The 24975-nt window shown below is 37.3% G+C and overlaps 1 protein-coding gene across 4 annotated transcripts in view; it reads left to right on the forward strand.

Moving 5' to 3' along the window:
- Positions 1-3264: 3264 nt before the first annotated feature.
- Positions 3265-24975, forward strand: part of LOC5571268 — a 113867-nt gene continuing 92156 nt past the window's right edge. For 2 of the 4 annotated variants that reach the window (XM_021840222.1, XM_001653516.2), the window contains exon 1: positions 3266-4509. The gene's annotated coding sequence lies outside the window, so the exon portion shown is untranslated. Of the gene's footprint in view, positions 4510-24975 lie in introns of all 4 variants that reach the window. The other 2 variants (XM_021840225.1, XM_021840224.1) reach the window with 2 other exon arrangements.

Below are 24975 nucleotides of genomic sequence, written 5' to 3' on the forward strand. Positions count from 1 at the left end.
AGTCCCCCAAGAAATTTTGGAATATCTCCGGAACCAGATAACCAACGATCAATATCGACACAGATTCTTGAAATTAAAGAGTTTTTTTAGGACTTGTGAAAAAATGGTGCAAAATCATCGAAAAACAAAAAAGTTATCGCTGTTTGAATATTTTTTGTGGTGAAAAAGTGAAGCTGCCGGTACAGGGGTTAACAGTGAAATCTATATCTATCGATATATTTTATCTCTAACTTATTCTACGCTCATTCGTACCCGGGCAGACGGAAAAATCAAAATCACATCTCGAAAAGAACAAATCATGATCGCATATCTCAATTTGATATTGACAAAAATGTTCGAAAATTTTATAAATCTCAGCGATATAGCTCAACATCTGGAAATATGTAAACAAGATCAAAATTAGTTCTTTGACATGGAACAAAACACAAAATGACCGAACTGAACAGTGAGACGTCGGGGCAACGACTAGAAGCAAAAAGAAGTCTCAGAAAGCGAAAAACCTGATGCTCTTATTTTCCTGATCTTCCATCGGCGAGGCGTAGCCGTATGGGTAGCTCTTCGGCGTATAGATCTGAAGGTCGAGGGTTCGATCCTGATTGTTGGCTTTTTGATTATTTTTTATTCTTCGCCATCTGTCAGATCATATTTTGATATTGATTTGTTGGTCAATCAAGAGTTTGCCAGATATTGTTTTGATCTTATAATATCTTAATAAGATATTGTTCAATACTTCTCCATATTAATTTTGATCTTTCATCTCTTATCTCCAACAAACCAATAGCTGATTATGATCGTCAGTAATAAAAAGAAAAGAAAGACAATTTACACCGTCTTCAGCCAAAGGCTGCACAGACTGAACAATCACGAACATTAGGCAACGGACAACACAGAAGACCCAGTAGCCCAGTGATGAATTTTACATTTGACGAAAAGTTTCCACCTACTGGAGCGGGAATCGAACCCACGCTTCGTGGCACAATACGGCTAAACGACTGACGCCGCTAACCGCAAGGCCACGAAGCCCACCAATTTATTATTTTCGAACAAAAAAAAGATCTTGGTCAGCTTTTTCCACCTGCTCGGGTATGTTCTAGCAACCGCTAGAACCATAATACTATATAGGGTGCGAAATGGGCAGGCAGTTCACGGACTAGATGAGGAAATCGTAGATACCGAATCACGAAGAAGAATCTTTCATTCTTCTACAATAGCCCGCGGCGAGCCTTTGAAAATCAAACCACCAGACGGAAATCTCAATATAAATGAAGAGGAACCGTACGATATGGCAAGTCCTTCACTGCTGGTGTTTCTAAATCACAATACATGTATACACCCCCGTGCAAAAGTTTGGGTTTACCTCCTTAAAAAATACAAAAGTGTTTTGCCCATCTCTGTGATTACACGTCCAATTGAAACTCTCTATGAGGTTATTCTCACTTCGTAGGTATTATTTCCGAAAATATTTTTTTGAATTTTGTATTCTAAATTTTTACTTAAGGTTGTGACATTTTTCACACTGAACATACTGAAAAACCATGGCTAATTTCCTCAGCATTGGATTGACCAAAATTTATAATAAATGCGTTATTAGAATCGTAATCTTATATTCTTTGAAAAACACTCACCAAATTTTGGCGGAAAAATATGAAAAGCATTCAAAATAAAAAAAAGTCATTCAAGTCATCATGCAAAAGTTTAAGTTCGCCCCTTAGTATGATGTTTGTATCATAAAAAGTTTGGAAGGACGACAAGCAAAGATAATATTCAACAGAGAACCCGGACGAGACCGCCGACTTCGTTGTAGGCCGCGCACACAATGGCTTTTTGGAATTGAGGAAAACTTAACGTTCAGATCGAAGGGATTGGCCCAGGAACTAGCCCAATGGAGAAGACCCATAAATTCGACGTATATTCATCGTAGCGAACTGTAACCCATCAAGTATCAAGTAATTACCTTACTAGCTATTTGTATACGGAAGAGCCGTTACGCTAAGTGCGTCATCAATTTATTACGTAACGACGTCTCAGATGTTGAGAATCTATTTTCATCTTCTTGTTTAACAACTTATTTAACAAATTGAGACCTCGAGGATTCTTTCATCGGAGAACAGCAGTCTGATTTCCACGGCCGCTCAACAACTGACCGGATGTTAAACTTGCGAATGATCCTATGAAAAATTGCGAGAGTAAACTTTTTTTTATTATTAAAGACGCTTTAACTACTCTTGGTCATTCGCGTCTGATAGAGAGTAAACATTGCACACTCAAGAAGAAAGGAGTTGAGACAGGTGATTTCTGATTATGGTTTTCCGACGAAATTAATTTGGCTGATACGTGCAACGCTGGATAGTTTGAAATAAAGTGTTTGGAGGTCCCACCTCGTTTGTAACTTCAGACGGATTCAACAAAGTAGGAATGCTCATTAGCTTAGTGGATGACATCGTCCTCATTCAAATCGATCACGTGGCAATGGAAGGGTGCTTCTAGAAAAAAAGGAAGACAATGATATTCTTTATGATTAATTCTGCCGAAAATAAGTGCATAGTTGCGTTGAGGTAGGCCAAGTGGTGTTGATGTTGAGGTAGTGCTTTATGGGGATGAGTGTTAAGTTGTTAAAGAATTTGTTTACAAAGTGTTCCATTGTGACATGTAAAAAATATGCGAATAAAGTTGACTGACATGTTGTGGCTGCAAATAAGACCTGTTAGAAATTACGTAACCAGCTTAGGTCTCGCAATTAGCAAATCGACACAAAATTCTCCCTATATGAAACGCTGATGCTTCCAGTGGATCTTTACGAGCAGAAAACGTCGCTATTTTAATGATTGACCGGAAAGCATATGGCATTTTGGAGCGAAAAGTTTTGCAGACAATATTTAGTAGAAAACTAAAAAATACTGTGTGGCGCAGAAGCATGAATTTCTAAGAAATTCATACAGAATTGCGACTACAAAACTAAATTGCATAATAAAAAAAAACACTGAATCATGTTTAAATCACACAATTTTGACCGCATAGCCAGCGATCAATCTAACCATACCGTTGGTGCTCGCACCAACAGTCTCCCAAACCCGCATGCTTGCAAGAAAATACCATTTACAGAAGAAGAAAGCATATCCACCTTTCCGTTTTGGTTACGGGCTGCTGCTGCACAAGACTCACAAGACTCTGACGCGGCGCTGCATCACTCACATATTACGTGCACGGCGCTGCGCTTCAGCAGGACAGGATCAACGTCTTCGTCGTCGTCGTCTTCGGAGCGAACCGCGAGCCGAGTCGAGGTCGTCTGTCTCTGCTGCGCTATCATGTTGGCTTTTCCTCCTTCTTTTGGCTCCGCTTGAGTCAGTTAGCTTTTACCACCCGGAGAAATCGGATCTATCTACCCGGGGCTCTGTTGCTGGTCGGTTTACTTGTTTTTTTTCTCGGGTTTTTTACTCATTTCAACGCTCTCTACTTGTTCCATCGAGGCAAGTCGCGATCGCGAGTTATTTTTTATTGCTCAGGTGTGTATGAGTGAGGAGCTTTCGTGAACGAAAGAAGAAGAAGCAGAAAGGGGGTGTTGTGAGGAAGAGAGACCCCCGCGCAAGCATTTCTCTTCGGGCCCAATTTGGTCGCCACTATCGTCGTGTGCGATGGGGGAACAGTAAATTCCTGTAAATTTACACTCACACAGTGTGAGCGATCGATCGACGAATCGTTCAAATAGTCGTCAAGGGAAAGAAGAAAATATTTTCACCTGAGGAAAAAAAAGAGAAAGATGAGCGCAACGAGACCGCCAAGTGGCGACACGTGAGACGTAAGAGGCGACGCATACGTGTCAGGTTGAGACGGAAATTCACTTAAGTGGTAACTGAAAATTTGTGAAAATTTTATGCAATCGGAAAAGTGGTGATCGCAGAAGTCTTTGCGGGAAACAAAGTTGGCCCCAGTGCTGAAAGGTGATTTATGTATGTGAGAGTGAGAGTGAAAAAGCTTCGCCCTTCGCCTTCCAGTGTTGTGAAGTTGATATTCAAATTGGACCCCCGGGGGGTTCCCCTTCAGAAGAGCGCAGAAATTATGCTCTATGCAAATGAGGAGGTGTTTGTGGCAAAGTCAGCAGCGACCAATGTGGTGAATGTGTTGTGTGACCGAAAGTGAAAGAAACACAATCCGAAGGGAATTTACGCGAGAACGATCGAGGGACGATCGACAACGAAGACGACGACTTGTGACCGCAGAGCGACCACGAAGACGAAGAAGGCAGAGGTGATCTTGAAGTAAAAGTGAAACTAACCAAAGCAAACGGAATTCCGAGATTGGATTGGAAAAAAAGAAACAGGCACAACAACAAACACAAAACGTACTTAGGACAAGTTAAGCCAAACGAAGAAAACCGAAACAGAAATAAGAAGCGGAACAAACGAGATTGCGTGTGGAAGTAAAGAAAAAACCTGCTCCTCCAGTGGATCCCGGGTCTTTGGCTTCTTTTATGGAATAAACACTGCAGCAGTCCCATCAACACGAGAACAGGTACGCATCATCCTCGTCTCGATGATCGAGACGCACAGTTGTCGAATGAAAACGAACGGCGAGTGAAAAGCTGGAAAAATATTATCATTTATAGGTCAGTAAACGAGACTTGAGGTGCGCTTCAAGCTCGAGACTCGACGCGAGAGCGAGCGTACAAGTGCGATAATGAATGTGAAAACGAGCTTTCTTTATCGCGCATTCAACCGAGCTCGCCAACGAACCATTCAAACACTTTACGGCAATATTTTGTTTGGTTTGCTTCAGCAATCAATCATTACGTAGCTATGTTCGGTCCACGCTTCGAAACATAACAGAGTACCGTAAACCAAATTGATCAATGTTTTAGAACTTTCTGTTATATCTGGATGGAGATTCCAGATATTATCAAACTAAGTTCGACAACTTCGCTGATCAATAAATGAAACCCGAATTTAGTACTTTTTAACATTTTAATTTCACTAGAGGTTGTATCCTTTGACAGATACGCGTATTATGACCTCAACTGTTTTCTGTGACGAGTACAGATTGGAAGTTGAGTCTAATATACGACACTGAAGATGTCGGAATACGCGTATTTGTCAAAGAATGTCTCTAAAACTCTAAAAACTCTAGTGGAAAATAGTATAGCACTAAATTCGTTTTAACTTATTTATTGGTAATTAACTAAACATAACTTTTTTCATCCTGCGTAATTTATTTTTGATAAAATAATAATAATAAAAATCTTAAATTGAGAATAACACCGAAAGTGATTACCATTTAATAAAATCAACTCTCCATAACTCGATATTAAAGGGACCATCGAGTTAGGGAGGTATCACTAAATTTCAGTCCCCCGAATCCGAAAAAGGTGACGAAGCTCTTACAATTTATAAATTTTATCATGCTAAAATTTACATTGACGATCCACATAATACGCCTAGAAGTAGGCAGATTTAACACTAGTTTTTTTTTAATTAGTTAAATGCCGGGAATCGCAAGTCTGACCCATCTGCATTTCTGTCAAAACTGAGATGAGCTCAGTTTTCAACATATCTTCCAATGCTCCTTCAGATGCACTAATGAGATAATATGATTTGTTCGGAAAAAATAGAAAAAAAAACAGCAAGTCAAATTGTCCCATAATGAAAAGTAACAGCATATCAGTCTCACTACAGATTTTCGCACCGTGTAACACAAGAATAAACCATGTTATGATCAACTTTATAGTTTTCTCGGGAAGATATCATAGTAAAAAGCGAATAGAGGAAGTTCCATTAAGATTTGAACATGTTTCAATCCTCTGGAATTTTTTGAATATTCGTATGGAAAACGAATTTGTAAACTTCACAGCAGATTTTCTTAATACCTACTTTATAGAGATGGGACTGACTTGCGATTCACGGCAGTTAAGTAGGTCAAACTTAGACTTACACAACATACTTTTTGATTATGATTTATCCCTTACGACTAGAAGTGGAATTAATTAACTCATTACGCGTGGTAAAGATGGACAAATTATGGGTGAAATTATGAAAAAAATTCGCTCGTTCCGCGTGTGTAGGTACATGAGATGGATGGATATTGGTTGTGAAAGGGGTCCGCGTGGTCTGTAGGGATTTGAATTCTAAAACTTGTAACCAACTCAGTTATTGGGTCACCAAGTGGCTCGGTAGCTTAGTTGGTAAAGCGCTCGTCTAGCATACAAGAGTCCTGGGTTCAAATCCCAGCCGAGCACGTGGATTTTTTTCATAATTTCACCCATAATTTGTCCATCTTTACCACGCGTAATGAGTTAATTAATTTAATAACCATGCGGATTGGATTACCGAACAGCTCAATATAAGTGTCAATTTAGAAGTGGAAGTTTGAACAACTTCCGTAAAACTAAACATTCATGTGAAATTTGCGAAAAAGTTACACGTCTTCTCGATGAGAATCACAACTCCCTGTTCACTAGATAGGGCACAGCCACGAGAGGACTCTTGGATGCAGAAGTAAACCTGAGTTTGATTTCAAGTCAATAATCACGTGCTCCTTTTTTGCAAAGCACACCTACTTCGGAAGAATTAGATGCTCATCCATACTCAACGCTTTGTATTGTATTGTTTTCTTGCATATTTAAAATTTTTAAAACAAGTACTGGCACACATCTCTCGTTGCTAGGTATATACTGCATCTTGATCTTCGAAAATTCTAAGAATGTTTAAAAAATTGCATAACATTTTTGACCATTTTGCTGATATAGGGTAACATTGATCACCCATGTAAGCATTCTTCATAGTAACTCGTCAAATTTCCTGAATTAAAAATACCGTTTTATCTCAAATTCCGAACAGACTCATATTCCGAACACTCGGTTTTTGTAAGGCGATTAGGTTGAAATATTTCGCTGAAATATGTCAACAAATTACCAGGAAATGGCAGTCAATTGGAATTCAATTTTAACGTCTTCAAATCAATTTTATACCTCGGAAGTAGTGATGGTTCTCTAGCTCAAGACCACATAAACTAGCTCAGATAAATTTATTCTCGAAATTATTCATTTGAATACGATTTATTCGTGCTGTTCGGAATTTGAATCAAGGTGTTCGGAATATGAGACAGAATGAACGCAGTGTTCGGCATTTGAGTCAAAATGTTGTTCCAAACATTTACGTAAAAACAATACTAAACAAGTTTAAATAAACATTTTTATCAGTACACCCAACATCTAACGGTTAGACTTTGCGAAGAAATGAAAATTTTCATCTATATCAGCTATTTTATGCCTATCAGATGCTTTTGAAGTCACTGTTGGCCTTAAGTGTTCGTAATATGAGTCAAAACGGTGCTTATGAAAATATTGGCAACGGAATGATTTTCAGTAATGCCATATTTAGTAAAAATTGCATTGTCCTTGGTTACATCACTTTATGCATTGAAAATATTCCATCGATAAATAGAGTGCTTTGCGCAGACTCAAGCAGTCCGATTCATTTTCGCACGCTCGAAGTGTGTTTTCGCTGGCTTCGTTCGTTTTCCCAGTGCTTTACGAAGACTCAAGCTGTCCGATTCATTTTTCGCGCGCTCGGAGTGTTTTTGTTTTTCAGTTAGCACTTCATTCGCGCACCATCGGACTTAATTTATATTCCTGCTTATACGTGTTGACGCTGCGATTATAACTGTTCAGTCGAGGATGGAATACCAATTGGTGAGCTTGTTTCATGCTTGTAATAACACATTTGTATCATAACATGTATTTTTTATGAATTTGTTGAACAAACTATGAATAGTTCGTCACTTTAAGTGTTGACATAAGTGCTTATTCATGTTTTATAAAATTTCGAGATTCAAACCTTTGAATAGTTCGATCTTTATAATGTCGACGCATTTATAGATAACTTCCCAAGCAACACACATGTTATAATTGAGTATTATCAACTTATATATGACTTAATTTGATTATATATCTGTTGATAATACTCAATTATAACATGTGTGTTGCTGGGGTTTTTAAACAGAGGTTACATGAATCGCATCACTTACCAAGGTGAATCCTGATCATGTAGCTTTGAAGATGCAGAGGTATACTCGGTCTTTAGTAACGATGACCATAAGGACGTGGCCGGCGCCGTTATTGACATTACTAATTTCAGAGTCCTCGAAAATGTACATTGAAGATGGCATGCTACTCCCAAGCTACGCCTGTTGGTTCCCTGTACAATTTCGATGATTCTTGTCAATCACGGAGTAGCAACTACGAATTGTACGGTCATCAATGCTCATGCTCATGCTCATGACAATATTCCATCGATAAATACTGATTCGAGTTTTGCTTTTTACAAGGAGGGATATTCCGATATATGTTACTCCGCTGATCAATCTTGCCCCGTTTTACGGTATTGAATTTGTCACCGTAGAAAACATTGAATATGTAATTTTATGCAAATCGTCCTTTTCAGTAACGCAAAAGTTTAAAATCATTATTAGACGTCTTAAAAATTAGAAAACATTGCATAATGGTCCGAACCAAAAATTTAGCAGCAAAAAATGTTTTCTCTATTCTCGTCAATTTGAAACGTATGATGTCTTCAGAGCAATGAACCAATTGTCACCCAACACGCAGCAACATGACATTGTCATCTCCTATTCATATTGCAACAATTTTATTCCGCAACATCAGTTTATCACCACTTGAACATAATATGACAATGAGCGATTTTTTGGGCTTCGCATTGCAATTCTCAAGAACTTTTTCCGTGTTGGTAAACATTGACACATTATCGAACAGCATTCATGAAACAAATTAGGATTTGTATTTAAAATAACTGGTTAATCGTTAAAAAGCTTGCAATAATGTTGCGCCCTGTGATTGTCATGACAATTATGCTTTTGATTGTATACCTATCTGCAAAAGTTGGGACAAACGGTTGTGAGCGAGATTGCTTTGTTGTTTGTTTTTCGTCTATTTTGATGACAATTTGATTCACTGCTTCAGAGAACTTCGTAATTAAGTTTTGCATTTTCAAAGACAAAAGTTGAATAGAGTGGCCCTTATTTAAGTTTCAATTTTGAGTCAAACATTTTGTTTGATGAAATTTGTGGTTGTGCTCTTCTGTAAACTTTTACAAAATGTTATTTTGAACAACTTTGTAGAAAACACTTCTGATCTAACTCTCTTCTTCTTTCTGGCGTTACGTCCCCCACTGGGACAGAGCCTGCTTCTCAGCGCAGTGTTCTTATGAGCACTTCCACAGTTATTAACTGAGAGCTTACTATGCCAATGACCATTTTGCATGTGTATATCGTGTGGCAGGTACAAAGATACTCTATACCCTGGGAGTCGAGAAAATTTCCAACCCGAAAAGATACTCGACCGGTGGGATTCGAACCCACGACCCTCAGCTTGGTCCTGCTGAATAGCTGCGCGTTTACCGCTACGGCTATCTGGGCCTAACTCTCGTTGGAACTGAATAAATTGATTCTGAATGTTTAACTTAGGGCGGAGATTTTTTGTCTAACTTCTTTGTTTTCAGTTTTACGTGAATGTGGTCTTCAGAAGAGTTCTAGAGGAAGTAATTATGTGTTTTTTGCTGAACACTGCAAGTTTGAAATTCTTGGAATTTTGAAGTTATAAGCAAATTTAAGTGAAAAAGTTTGAGATCTTTCACGGATAAAAATCTGATCCGCTCACCATGATTTACAAATCATGAAATTCATAAATTGATTAGGTCATAGTATCAAGATCACAAATCATGGTTCCTGGAGTCATAACCATGATTCCTCATTAGCGTAACATCCAGTGTGAAAACGCTAAGCGGTGCACTTTGCTTCAGCTCATTCGTATCGATCACTAATAATCCAAGATTACGAAGTGGTTGAGTGGTAGTGTACGTGGCTCTCAATCGGAAGGTTCTTGACTCAAATCTCAGTGTATGCTATTTTTTTTTTTATTTTTTTCGATCATAAACGGATGCGCGACTCAGCATTTTTGGAATTTGAATCATGATTCTGAGCAATCAGCTACAAAAACCTTACGCGTGTGTTGCGTTACGGCAATCTGACTCATGATAGCATGAGTCCAAATCATGGTGTATTTTCATAAGACGAAAATACGCTGGAATCATGATATCATGAGTTATAATCTTGTTTTTGGATTCTGATTTCTACCCGTGTTAGATGTCCGTAGCTCAAGGAGTTGGTTCGATGAAATTTTTCTTTTAGCGGGGGCAGCTTTTGCTGCAAAAACTGTGAGAGCGTCATTTTTGAAAGTTGAGAAAATTCACTTTAAAAATACAGTATGAGCACGAGCATAAGCATTGATGACTGCACAATTCGTAGTTGCAACCGTGATTGACCAGAATAATCGAAACTGCACAGGGAACCAATAGATGTTGCTCGGGAGCAGCATACCATCTTCAAGGTTCATTTTCGAGGACTCTAAAATTAGTAATGTCAATAACGGCTCCGGCTACGTCCTTACGGTCATTGGGGAAGGGAAGGAATGTTAGAGTGACACCCATTGTTACTAAAGACCGTATCTCTGCATCTTCATGGTTGTCACGGTAAGGAGTTTTGTTAGTGGGAGGGCTCAAAAGCTACATGATCAGGATTCACCTTGGTAAGTGATGCGATTCATGTAACCTCTGTTTAAAAAAAATATCTATCAATGCGGCAACATAAAAAATACATGCCTTGACACAAATGTGTTATTACAAGCTTAAAACGAGCTCACCAGTTGTTGATCCATTTTCAACTGAACACCCTGACAACCACAAGTCGCATAACAGTCTACGAATGAAGTTGTTTACTCATACAAATTGCATCACATCCGCACTAAATGGTGGGTGAAATCGTTTGATCGATGAGTTTTCTCGCATAATACGTTATTTTCTGAGTTTATATGTACATTTCGTTTTGTCCCGTACACACGCACAAAGTAAATCGGATCAATCGTTGTTATCATTAATTTAGGCGCAGAGGAGTGTAGATAAGTTCGCAATGAAATCTACACACTCACATTGCATGCTATGTTTCATCATATAAAATATGCACATATATCGCCTCCACTTTTGTACGTATAAGGCCTTTTCACGACATTTTATACGTGAAACTTTGAACATATAAGCTTCGCATAACGCAAAAGGTGATTTCATTATGCGTACATTCTGGTTGTCTGAGCAGTAACAATCTCAGCGTCAACACGCATAAGCAGGAATATAAAATCACTCCGATGGCGCGCAAATGAAGTGCTAATTCACATTCACGTTAAATTGAAAAAAAAAAAAAAGTTAGACAAAAAACTTACTTCTCGGGTCCACCCTAAGTTAAAACTATAAGAATCAATTTTCTTAACTCAAATGAAGAGGTAGATCAAAACTGTCTTCGACAAAGTTATTGTTATAAATCACATTTTCTAAAAGTTTGCACAAGAGCGCAGCCACAAATTTCCTTAAACAAAAAAGTTTGAGTCAATATTCAAACTTAAATAAAGGCCACTCTATCCTATTTTTTCCCTAGAAGATGAGAAACTCAATTGCGAATAACTTCTATGAAGACATCATATGTTGATAGATGTCGGTTCGGACCATTGTGCATTGAATGTCTGTGATCCGAACGAAAAGTTTTGGCAGCCTTGAGATGAAATGTCATTCGATTCCAAGCTGGTCAAATTTGCCCCAGGGATCAATACGATACCATAACTCATGGGCACAGACGGGATTTCCACCTGGGAGTGGTGGCTAATGGTCTGAATGGCATTACTCATAAAATGTCAATGTTTGCAGCCATCTTGCAAGGAGTTCATGAAGGGAATTTATCTAAAAATCTGTCAGAAATTCCTCAGAATTATATATTACGATTCATTTAGCGATCTAGAAATTCCTTCACGAACTCCCACAGGATATCGAGATTCTTCTAGGGCTGAATATGTCTGGATATTTGATGAGAGGCATTGCTTTTGAAAGACAATTTACACCAGTGGTGCTCATCCTGCGGCCCGCGGGCCGCATGTGGCCCTCTGAGCCCAAGAATGCGGCCCGCGGAACAATTTTGGAGAAAAGAAGAAAATTCTTATTCTACAATTACAATTGTGCATAACATTTAGTAAGGACTTCCAATACTTCCAAAGAAATGGGGAAAAACTCGTACTGGTCATTATTACTTTTGTGGTTCTTGTTTAAATGTTTTGGGATCTCTTGTTAAATACGTCGTTGGGAAAAATGATATTATCATATGTAACAGACAAATAACTGATTTAATGCTGAAAAATATGAATATTTTTATAATAATTAAAAAAATCTGGAATTGATCTTGATTCTGAATCTGTTTCGTTCACAATTAATTATTTTCAATGTTTGTATTCACAGGAAGAATATTTCATAAAAATCAAAACAATTTATCTGCAAATCATTCTGATTCTTTTCTTAGAAACAAAACCAATACAATTTTTCAACCCTTTCTCACAGTATTGGTCGACATTTTATTTGTGAACATGGCGTTTTTAAAATAAGTTCTTGAGCAAAAGTTGTTGCAAAGAAGCTAAACTATATTTTTTAATCGAAATCAATTGTTTGTTTATTATTTATCGATGAATGCTACCATGAGAAAAAATAAGGTTAATAGGCCTTTCCATGTGACAGATCCGTCTATGCATTTGTTTACATCGGTGGAGGACCGGTGCTAACACGGGCCTGTCATTTTCATAGAATAACTGTCAAAGTGCTTCCCGATCAGCTGATTTGAGACGTCATGTGAATAGGCCTATGCGCAGGAGAAATTCAGTTCAGAAATAAAATCAGTCCTTTTATTTTGTTTCATATGAAAAACACTCTATTTTCATTATGCAAATTTCATTTGCATATTCTGAGTTTTGGGAATTTGGAATCATTAAATCAAGTGTGTACTTGAATGAGGCCTAATGTAACATAATCGATTTCTTTGCATCCATCTTCTCTTCTGCGAATAAAAGTGACAAGTTTCTTTGCCATTTTTCACGCTAGTCAGCGAAGTAATCTTACGTCCTGAGATGGAAACATGCCGAAAAATTTGAATTTTCTCTCCTTTATTCACAGAAGAGAAAATCTTTAGAAAGAAATCTATCGTGCTACATTTTATGTGACACAAAAACTATAAACTGTTGGAAAAACGTTTACTTGGTATAATGATGCGTAAGTTTTTCAGAACTTTTGTGAAAAATATTTTTAACTAACATACGGTCAGAAACTATCTAATTCAGCTGATTTATTGAGCTTATTGCCTGCATCAAACTGCAAAAGCTTTGTGTGTAGTATTTTAAGTGTGCATCTTAAAAATGGTTTCCTGCGAGACGAGCAAATAAACAACGGTTAGCACTGGTAGAAAAAATTGTCTTCAAATTAAATGACCAAAATGTTGGAGACCGCACCTCTCAGATTCAAATATCCCAATGCGGCCCGCTGCGTTGATGTAAAATCACGATTTGGCCCGCAACGTGCTCCAGCTTGAGCACCACTGATTTACACCGTCTTCAGCCATAGGCTGCACAGACTGAACTTAACTAACATTAGACACACGGAACGACCAATGAAGAATTTTTCGTTTGACGAAAAGTTTTCTCCGACTGGGGCGGGAATCGAACCAACACTCCGTAGCACAATACGCCTAAACGACTGACGCCGCTAACCGCACGGCTACGAAGCCCGCCAGCTTAAGCAGTGGCTCAATACCTATTATTTACTGTGTGAGTTCTTCCAGGTATTGAAACAAAGTTTAAGAACTTCAAGGAGTTCATTAGGATTTGTTTTCTTTAAAAATTTTCACTCCTCAAGGAGTTTCTCGACAGATACTTAGATTATTTTATTATGAAACTCATCGACAAACCATGTACCATTGTTCACTAGTACTTATCTCAGCTCTTATCAGCTGCTGTATGCTAACATCACGTTCAATTTTCGCATTTTCATGGGCAATACTGTATAACTAAACGGGCGTAAAAAGCCACTGGTGTGACTATGGGGGACTGTCTACAAAGCGTGTACCCATCCCACGTTAAAATAAATAATTTAGTGCTGTATGTCAAAATCAATAAAATTTAACTTGCCAAGACTATGTGTATAACGGCAGCGTAACTGTGCCTTTCAGGGGGAATATCATCTAATTTCAGAGCGAAAACTGAACAAGCGTTGGTGCCCATAACGCAGACCATGGTCATTGACCAGAGTCGCCCGGTCATCATCTCAAATCACGTCCACTGCGGCGGGGATGATTTCATTGCAAAATTCCGTACCTGGCGATTGCGCCACACGCACATCTTGTGCACTTTGCTCGGGAGAGCTTCGCTGATAGATGATGACGGTGGTGGTGGCGAGTACAAAAGTGAAAGGTGTAAACGACCTTTCCACATCACTCCGAGTCGGGTTTCGCAAATCGTGGTTCAATTGTTGCACTGGAGTTGCAGTGCGGCGTAATGCAGCCCCGTGTAGTCGGGGCTTTAAACAATGCAACCTCTCTATGGTGAGAATTTTCGGTACGCTTCCACTACTCAGCGGGAACTTCGGATGTCGGATTATTTCGAACGGAAACTGAGTGCAAAACGGAGTGTCGATGATTGATGAGAGATTTTCCTCAGACGAAGTTTTGATAAACGCTTCGCAGAGGAAGGAAAAGATAGATTGATGGATGATTGTTTTTTTGCAGATAGATGGTAGATCGCGCCTTTGAACAGTGTATCGTCACTGCACGGAAAGAGTTTTTAAGAAAATCTTCGGAAATGGCGTTCATGGTTCTCACGATAAAATTGAACTTTGAAGAAACGATTAGGAAGACTGTGGACCGCAACACTCTGGCAGAACTACTGTTAACTTTTGGTCGAATTCAAATCGGATTCACTTCGATGAAATACAAATTGCAAACTCTTAACGAGCATGATGTTTTCACTGGAAATATGAGAACAGGCACCCTTTGAACTGATTTCTATCACCAAATGGCACCTACTTCTAATATTAAATCATTTGCTGCACTTATTTCTGTTTTGCTTGCCTTATTAAATAGGTTGAATGGAATTTAACAACAGACAGAGGAGTTCAATTACACTGATGATCAAACAAAAAGAAAGCGCAGAAAATACTGCACGCTCAAAAAAGAGTTCTGGGGATTTTTTTTTATTATCGGACGATTTGGGCCGGAGGTTCTCCGATTTGCATGAAATTTTCACCAGAGGTAGAGCTCGTGGATACATGACCAAAAGTGAAATTCAAAAAAATTATAGTTTTTTTTTTTTTTGGAACTGGAAGGATGGTTTACTGCGTTACACTTACAATGCGGGTAAATTACTACCGCCGTTAGCGCACGGTTATGAGGCCCACAATAGAACACATTTTCCTATGGGAAGCGTGCAGGTGGTCATCGATTTTTCAGTTATGTCGCCTAAACGGTAAAAGATACCACTTTGGCGTCTATGGACCAAAGTTAGAGTATGAATTGATGAAACAAAAAAAATTCTTTTGAAATTTTTTCATGATACAGACGATAGTTTTTCCGCTATTTTTCGGACAATTTTTTCCATGGTGAAAAATTTTCTGAGAAATGTTTTTCTTTTTATATTTTTAATAGATTGCTGAGGAAATTTCCTTTCGATTTCATTAAAAGACTTTTGTTATACGATGCATAGTTCAGGAGATATGAATTTTTAAAGTTTAAAGTATATAGGATAATCGTGAAAATTCATCTAGAGTTTTCCGGGAAAATAGGCCACTATAATTTTTTTGAATTTCACTTTTGGTCATGTATCCACGAGCTCTACCTCTGGTGAAAATTTCATGCAAATCGGAGAACCTCCGGCCCAAACCTGTCCGATAATTAAAAAAATGCCCTTCTGGAAAACGTGAACTGTCAAAAATACACCGTGAATTACCATCATGTTTACATGAACCAAGGTATATTGAAGAAAGGTACAGCAATCTAAGCAGTCAGTGGATGCGGGATGTGGGGGTGGAAAATGACAGCTGGCGAGTCGGTGAGCTGGCGAGTTTGTTGATGTAATTTTCCCCTCTAGTGGTTGCTATCGTTTCCATAGGATTGTTTGTTATTGGTCGTAATGATTTGATGATGAGAAGGAAAACTCAAAACATTTGCAAGTAAGTTCTTTGATAGTATTATCTTAAATATAAGTCTAATTTTGCTGTTTTTAGACGTCAAATGAATTCTGTAAACTAAAAAAATCTAGTTTAGAGTTGCTTTCCTTCAGGGGCCAGCCAGAAGAACCGCATGAGCAAATGAAGGCTCTTACCCGTAGACACATGGCAAAGGTCTGTCGATAGAAAGAGGAAAATCGCCGAAATTTCACGGTATCGCGTACCATCGGTGGAATTCAAAGGATGAGGAGCTCTAAAATTATCGGCACTACCATACACTAACCAGAGTTCTTACTTTTTAGCAAAGAAATTTGATCGTAACAGACAGATAGCAATAAAATACGACTTGATCGATGAATTTTTCGAATATGCACTGCGCTAGTTCTCACTCTGAACAGGTGCCGGTCACACGATTAACTGTAATACGCTTAGTTATGGCTTAGTTAAAAGTATTCGGCATGTAGTGCATATATAACTCAGTAAAATGGAATTGAATTTTTCGAATGCATTCCGGTTGCCAATATTCACAAATTTACTCATTAACACTTTAATTGTCCCGCTGTTGTATTTTGAACCACACTGACTTTTCCTTTACTGCACCTACATTCTGACGGTGTGATTCACGCGACAATTGAAAATCCACTTAAACCGCAGTTTTTTTTTGTATTCGTGAATGGTATGATACAGGGTGTGTACAGTATCCTGGAAGCGTTCCAGAGAATTTAAAACTGAAAACAGAACTGGCGTTTTCGAAAACAAAATGGATTGAGAGGAAACACTTTTTTTTTAATTTCATGGCTTGCTGACCTGATCAAGCATAACAAACCTGCCAGATGTCACCTTTTTTCCAATATGGCGGAATGCTCTATTTGACATATCGAATTACCTCCCTTCTAAATACCTTGACATGAACGTTCTCGGAACTAGGCAACGCGTATATATCAACATGATGGTAGTTCACGGTGTATGGGGCTCTGCACAAAAATGTACCTCTCCCTTTCACTCTTTCATGAAAATTGTAAACAACAAGGCCAGTAAACGTCAAAATCTCATACAAAATCAAAACAGTGCAGATGCCTATTTTTGCTTGTTGACGAGTTCATGCCTGATATTCACGGATACGAGAACAGATTTTGTTTCTCTGTGGATATTCTGCTTTTTTTGTTTGAAATTACTGATGTTTAGTAATAAATTTTATTTTTACTGACTTACGGTAGTAGCCATCACTGAACTTCCATAATATTGAAGTTTTGTTGAAAAGTCAGTAAAAAGGAATTCCAAAATTTCAATATTAAATATTTTGTACTGACTAGTCGTCAAAACCAAATATTTGTACTGACTAGTCGTCAAAACATGCAGGCAACTGTCAAACAGAAAAAAAGATGTTGGTGCATTAAACCAAATTCTTCTCGGTAGCATAAATTTGCCTCCTAACCAGAAGGAAAACTTACCTTTTGATCAAAATGCCAGTTATAATTTTAGGTAAGTAATTTAAAACCTAATAGTAATTATCTTCAGACCTGCCACAAAACTGTATTATCACTTGCGAGGCGCTAGGAAGGAATTCTCCATAGTATTTTTGGTGGTTACTATAAGTAATAGAAAAACATACCGAGAACTCCGTAGATCAAAAGCCCAGTAACATTTTCCCGATATCTGTAATCTTAACTAGCTATGTGTACATCAGATTGAATTATTCTGTTCAGTAGCCTGCTTCTCTAAAATGCGAAAAATAAGTTAAGACATAGATTTGATAAGTTTATAATTACATGAACATTCTACCTTGCATAGACTATTTCTATAAAATTATTTATCGTAGGCATACTGTGTTGATTCGAATTGCCCGGACGCTTCGAAACCCGGACACCGGCCTCAAATCGCCCTGAAATTCTACTTTCGACAACTTTTATGCATGGAGAATGTAGAAGACATCACAACTATGGATTCATGGCGAAAAAAAAAATCGGAATTTGATCCATAAACACCGTTAAGTGTCCGACCCCTAAGGCGTCCGGCCATTCGATGCAGCATGGTATGTAGATTCATAGTATTTGGGCATATTCTTAGATCATCGCCAAAATAATTGAAAATTTGATAGAACTCATAACGGACATCATAAGGATAGTGAAACAAAAATGGACCAAAGCCTGTTTTTAATTTGTTGTAATCTAAATTATCTTAGTACACATACTCTGAATAGGTAGACATTAAAATGTAAAGAAAGCCTCCATAATTCCAACACCAACACAGCGCGTCGTAATCCCTGCGATGAACTCAAGTGGCCTGGTTTCGCGTCATTCATCGCCAATCATTACACAACAATCGCTGTGCAACTATCGTCACAATCCTTGTACGTAAACAATGAACACAGCGCGTTTTGTTCGCCTTTCCAACGATCATATTTATTTCGCTGATCGAAGCCGCGCACATGGTTCACGTTATAATTGCTCTTTGGGGCTCGGGACGAATTCAGCTACAGTGGATACGGGTATGCTTTTTTCCACGTACCGATGAGTCAACTAATCGGTCAGTGTGGTGACATTAATTTTTGTGTCACGTATAAATTATGAAACAATCGTGTTTGGTTTAGAAATGTTTGTGGTGATGCGGGTTCGTCACCTCCTTCAGTTGATGTCTCTCGGGCAACGGATCGATTCTGAGATTATCTTCCAACTCGTTTCGTGGTTTGTTCCAATCAAATTAAACGTTCCCGGTTGGTAGATTCAAGATTCCAAACCTCATGGAATTCGTTTGAAATCCACTTCTCAACTCGTTTAAACCCATTAAAGTGAGATCTCATGGAGAAGTGCTAAGCCGCCGTAGTGCCGCGGTATGCCGTCATACACGAAGAAAGTAAGCATACCGCAAACCAACAAAGCCAACCATCAAGTATTTGTACAGAACCACACAATCGAAGCGTAATAAAATAAAGAAAACCTGCCAGATACCGTAATCCAGTCGAGGAGAAAGAGGGTAAAACAAAAACATCGCTGACGGATCGTTGATCGATTGGCCTAGCCCATATTCATCTGATGCCGCATTGAAAACGCGGTGTAAACCTAAGACAGTGGTACTCAAGCTACATTACCTATACTACGAGTTGCCAATTTGGAAAAAATCTATAATAAGAATAAGAAGGTAATTGATATCTTCGAAGCTATTAAACATAGAAAAATGACCATCTGCATTTTGGACTGTTTATACACTCTTAAAAATAATGAAAATTACTCTGGACGTAATTCTGGTTATGACTGAATGACACATGATGTAAGTGATGGAACGACACAAAAACGTGTCCTTGAAGATGTATTGAACAAAGAATGTAATTTTACATGTCGAAAGACACGAAAACGATGGAACTGGGATCGACATTTCCCGAATCAGACACTAACGTATTTGAAATTGGACACAAATTTACGTCATTCGGCTCGCTTCTTTTATGTGCATCCCAAAAGACGTAAATCACATTATTTTTTGGTACTGTGTACAATGTTGCCGTTTATACCGTTCTGATTCATATCCTAGATAGCTTAACATTATGGACACTTTACCTTGTATGGGAAACGCTTCACTTGAAGTGTTTCAAAATTTTCCGATAATATGTTCCTACTAGTCTGGATTTACTAGGCATTTATCATCATCAACGTGCCTAGACCTAAACCTCTCTCAGTTGAATGAGTTTGATTAGATACCGTGTTGATTCGAATTGCCCGAACTCTTTGAATCCCAGCACCATCCTTAAGTAATTTAAAAATAAACATTTATTAATGAAGAATGTAGAAGACATTATAATAACTCAACAAAAGTAGGAATTTAGCCCAAAAATAATGTAAAAAATGCAAGTGTTTGGTTTTCCAAGCGGCCGGCGATTCGAAGCAGCACGGTATTTAAGTTTTCCAATTTTGCTTCTGATATTAGAAATTATGACAAGGACAAATATTGTTATTTTTTAAGGTTCATCATGTTGGGCATGCGGAATCAAAATCTTCATCCACTACTTTCGAAATAAGTGTTTTCAGAGCATGATAACGATTTATTTACATATTTTCAAAAAAATAATACTTCGGTGAGGTATTCAGTTGAAGCCAAGCCTCAAATTTTTAAGAGCATGAATCTGAAGAACCAGACTATAGTTCACGCTGGAAATTTAATCGATTGGTCATCACCAGAGTTTTCAGCTTCAACGGATGTCTGGTTCTCCAGATGTATGCTCTTGGAGATTTCGGGTGTGGCTTCTTCTCCTTCTTCTTGGCATTATACGTCCTCACTTCTCAACTTAGCACTTCCCCAGTTATTAACTGAGAGCTAACGGCTAACGAAGGTTCTATCTCCACCTTAACCATCTCTAAATATGAAAAAACGGATTTAATTCTAATTTAAAACTTTAAATTTTCGGTTGAAAAAGTATTTTTTGGTTCCAATGTGTTTATCAGACCATTCCTGGCGAAAACACTTAACTCCCAGATATGCTTTGAGCCAATCCCAAGAGATTAAAATTTGAAGTAAAAAAGTCCTAGTGGTTTCCATATAAAATATTCGACTAAAAAATTATGGATCAAAGCAAAGTAAAGCTATTCAGAACTGCTTCCGTATCTTATGATAAACAAATGGGGATCTACACAAAACTCTTTCTCTCTCTTTCACTCTTCCAGAAAGTTTGTGCACATGCTTCAATATTCTATATTAAATCAAATTAGTACAGACCCCCTAATTTAAACAGTGTTGCCAGATTACGTTTTTTAGTTAAATTGTTAAAAAAATATTTCGAAACTAATAATATATCAATATAATTTAAAATCAATTGTAATTTAAGCTAAATATTTACAAATAAATTTGTAATTTACAAGCTAAATATTTACAAATATGCGGATTTTATCATAATTTAATTATATTTTTTTAAATTTCATGGAGACAACTGAACCGATTTATATCATTTTTTAAGTGTATCTAATATCTTACGTTACGAAGGCTATATTGTTTTATCACTTAAAAACTAAAAACAAAATGGTGGTCAAATAAATTCTATATGGAGAGCGTCAGTTCCACAAGGAACATCGGAATATTTGCAAAACCAGGTGACCAATGATAGAAATTGATACGGAAGCTTAAAATAGAGAAGTTTATTGAGAACTTGTAAAAAACGGTGCAAAAATATCGGAAAACAAAAAAAGCTATCGTGATTCGAATAGATATTATGGTTGAAAAATTAGGCTGCTGTTGGAGGTTAAACATCCCAGAACATCTCAACTTTGTATTGAGCCTATCTATTCAAACTTTTCGCAAAATGCAACATTTTTTGTTTTTAATTTGTACTTTTTTTGTATTCTTAAGGATTGTCCGAAAACACCTCAGAGGGTTGGTTTTTTTTACAGGAAAATGTGTGACAAACACTATGGAATCAAAATTAAAAATAAACGCAGATTCGGCGAAAATTTATAGTTTATTTTGCAGAACTGCACAAGGGCCTTCCTTAGGCTAATGTAACGTCCACGGCTACCGTGGTGAATCAAAATCCGGACGGTACCAATATCCGGACACTCTGATATTTATCATTAATTAAATGTAAAAATGATATAATAATTTACATAACTTCATACATAAATTCTTCTTTTAACACTTCTAATCATTTTAGTTTCATTCGAAATCTAGTAAGCATTTCCTGATAATTCTTAAAAATAAAAACGAAATTGATGCTTCATTTTGACGTGATTTTTTAGTAGTGCACAACAATTCTGGAAGAATCTCGATGAACGCACCACAATATTAAGTTAACAGTTCTATGCTTAAATTACAATATTTTGGAAGTGTTTTAGTTAGAACAGTGTATGAAACATACGTTTATATATTGTGAAGCACTAAACTTGTGGTAGAACGTAAGAATAATCTATAAATTGTGAAGAAGGAACTGTCCGGGATAAGAAACAAGTGGCTTCAAATCCGGACATCATTTGAAAGCGTTGTGTTCGTGAACCAATAATTGGAAAGCAAATTCATGATTAGAGCAGCAAATACTATCATTAAAATGTAATGAGAGATTACAAGTGCCTAAAAAACAGTTTGACTTATTTTTTATAATGAATAAACACCAAGTACCCAATTGCATGAGTCCTGAGCCAGTAGAGGTATATAAAGCACATATTTACTAAAGCTTTGCGTTTATTACCTTCTAAAACCAAATGCATGGATCAAATCTCCTCGAAAAGGTGATCTACCCGCGTTACGGGCATTTTTATTTTAGCTTAACTTGAATGTTAACATGTTTGAATTTTATTCTTACTGTTTACTTTGAATACTTGCTACCATTTCAATCTAGTTAATATTGCCAAATAATTATTAAAAATGACAATAAGCTAGTTGTTTCTGTCAGATGTGATCCCGTCGTGATTCATTTTAATTCAAGTTTATCGATCGTGGAACGCACAAGCCAAGGCCTGATCAACGTGGCGTGTTTTGAACAAAATTAAGTCCAGAGTGATACTTTTAATGTTCGATAACAATAGTGGTGTGAAAAATGATGCAAATGTATATTTAACGATGCATAAAGAGACTGTCCTGGAATTACGAGTCAGTGATTTCAAATACAGACAGCATATGATACACCTACTTTTCACAAGTGGAAATATTTTTTTCTTGGAAGATAAAATAAAATAAGAGAAGACTTGCAAAAAATACATAAACAGCATTGTGAGTTATCAGAAGATGGGCCTATTTAATATATGTATTATCATTCGTTATCAGAATCAAACCACACGTAAATATGCTCGAAGTCCACGCGCGTAATTGAAACACTAATGATAATTTGTGACATTATATGGAAAATACATAAAACTAGTTGTTATAAGAATGATATTTAAACGAGTTGGAAAAGATATGCAAATATTTCATAATATATAATACGTGTCCGGATTTCTATCTGAATGTGTCCGGATTTAAAAACATAATTTGCATTAGGTGTCTGGATTTCAAGACAAGATAGACTCCAATATTTTATTGATTTACCAAAAATTCCATGACTTGGATGAAGATCAGAAGTGTAAGAATGTGTTACATAATAAAACATTAAGAAAATTCAGACTAAACATACTCAAATCATAGTTTGAACATTTATATCGTCTTAAGCGTCCGGGTATTGATGTAGCACGGTACTCCGTGATTGATCCGAACTGGTAAGAATTGCACTTTGATGCAAATGAATAAGGGAAGGGAGTTTTCGCTTACTCTCGAAGTGCAATTTCAGCACATCTCATATTATTGATCAATAACAGCGCCGGCCAAGTCCTTACAGTCAGATGGGATGGGAAAAGAATGTTAGTGTGTAATGAATGCTTCTAAAGACCGAGAATACCTCTGCATCTCCACAATCACCACGGGGAAGGAAAAAGATCTGGGAGTCACCTTAGGTCGGTGTTGCGATCTATGGATAAGGAGGGAGAATACGACTCTTACTTAAAACTAGTTTTGCATTTTTGTATCGCGGTAAAAATATATTGAAAGAAATTATAAAAAGTTGACATTCATAATATCGAACTATGTGTATTTTGAAATTGTATGAAACAGAAATAAGGGTATTGTCGACACATGTAATGACGAACCTTTCAAAGTGTGTTTGAAATAAAAAAAAACCTTACGTTGCAACGAAAAGATGTCCTAAGACGTCTTACGTCGACATTCATAATGTCGAATTATTCAAAGGTTATTTTAGCAATGACGAAAACAGAAAGGCAGTGATGAATTATTCAAATCTTGTTTGAAAACAACATAAAAGTAGCTTTGCAACGATATTATAATTATCATAAGCATGGAACAATCTCACCAGTAGTTTATCCTCGGCTGAACACGAAGCTTTTCGCACTCGAACAACATGAACCGAACACAATTGGTCTTGATTCCGTCGCTCTTCCCTCCGGAACATGCAACCGAACCAAAAGATCCCGCACTACTCTGTTGAAGTGCTAGTAAAAGCAATAAGCTAAAAAGCATGCTCGGTTCCAATTGGAAAGTAATGTTAAGAAGATTTTCTTATTGTCACTGTGAGTTTCAGTTGTTTTAACAATTATGTTATAGACAGCATAACAATAAATTCACATGACACGTGTACTTCATAACGAAAACAAGTTACAACTAAATATTGAACGATAAATAATGCAACGTGCTTCATTGCATTTAGAAATGCATGCAATCTCGAATGAAACTGAAAAATTTCATGATTTTGTATCCAACACTCGCAAATATTGCATGCTTTCTTGCATCTTGTAGGTGATATTGCAAACAAGAAAGCTCGGTTTACACGATAATACGCTGATATTCTGTTGAAAATAATGCACATGAATGGATCGACGGCTCGATGATTTCCTGTGCTTTTTGATTGAATTTTCAGCGTACAAATTATGTAAACCAAGCCGTTTTGTTTGCAATATTCTTTGAGAGAAGGCGTTTCGTGTTCAATCACAACATAAAATTGTGAATATCAAGTAGTACGCTTTTTGGAAATCGACGGAAATTTGTGGTAGGCATTTGAAAATAAGAAGCGTTAGCCAACAGCTGATGCAAATCTGACCACATGTCAATCAATCATGATCCTTCCAACTAAATTTGATACCGTCAACCATCGAAGCGATTCTGTTATTCATTCATTTTATGAGTAATATTCACTTCGTAAGTACCGTGCAAAAGGACAGGACAAGTAATGATCAAGAAAAGCTTCAGCTGTCCATATTACTTGAGCTATATCCAATGATGGCTGGTACGCTGATTACAAGTACTGTGCAAAAGGACAGGACAAGAAACGGTCAAGGAATGATTCCGCTACCGAAATTACTTGAGCTGTACGCTGCTGAGAAGTAGAACTGATTTCATAACGTTGGTAACGCCTACCATGCAAATCAAATGCAGC

The sequence above is a fragment of the Aedes aegypti genome, chromosome 2 (assembly GCF_002204515.2).
Source record: "Aedes aegypti strain LVP_AGWG chromosome 2, AaegL5.0 Primary Assembly, whole genome shotgun sequence".
Taxonomy (NCBI): Eukaryota; Metazoa; Arthropoda; class Insecta; order Diptera; family Culicidae; genus Aedes; species Aedes aegypti.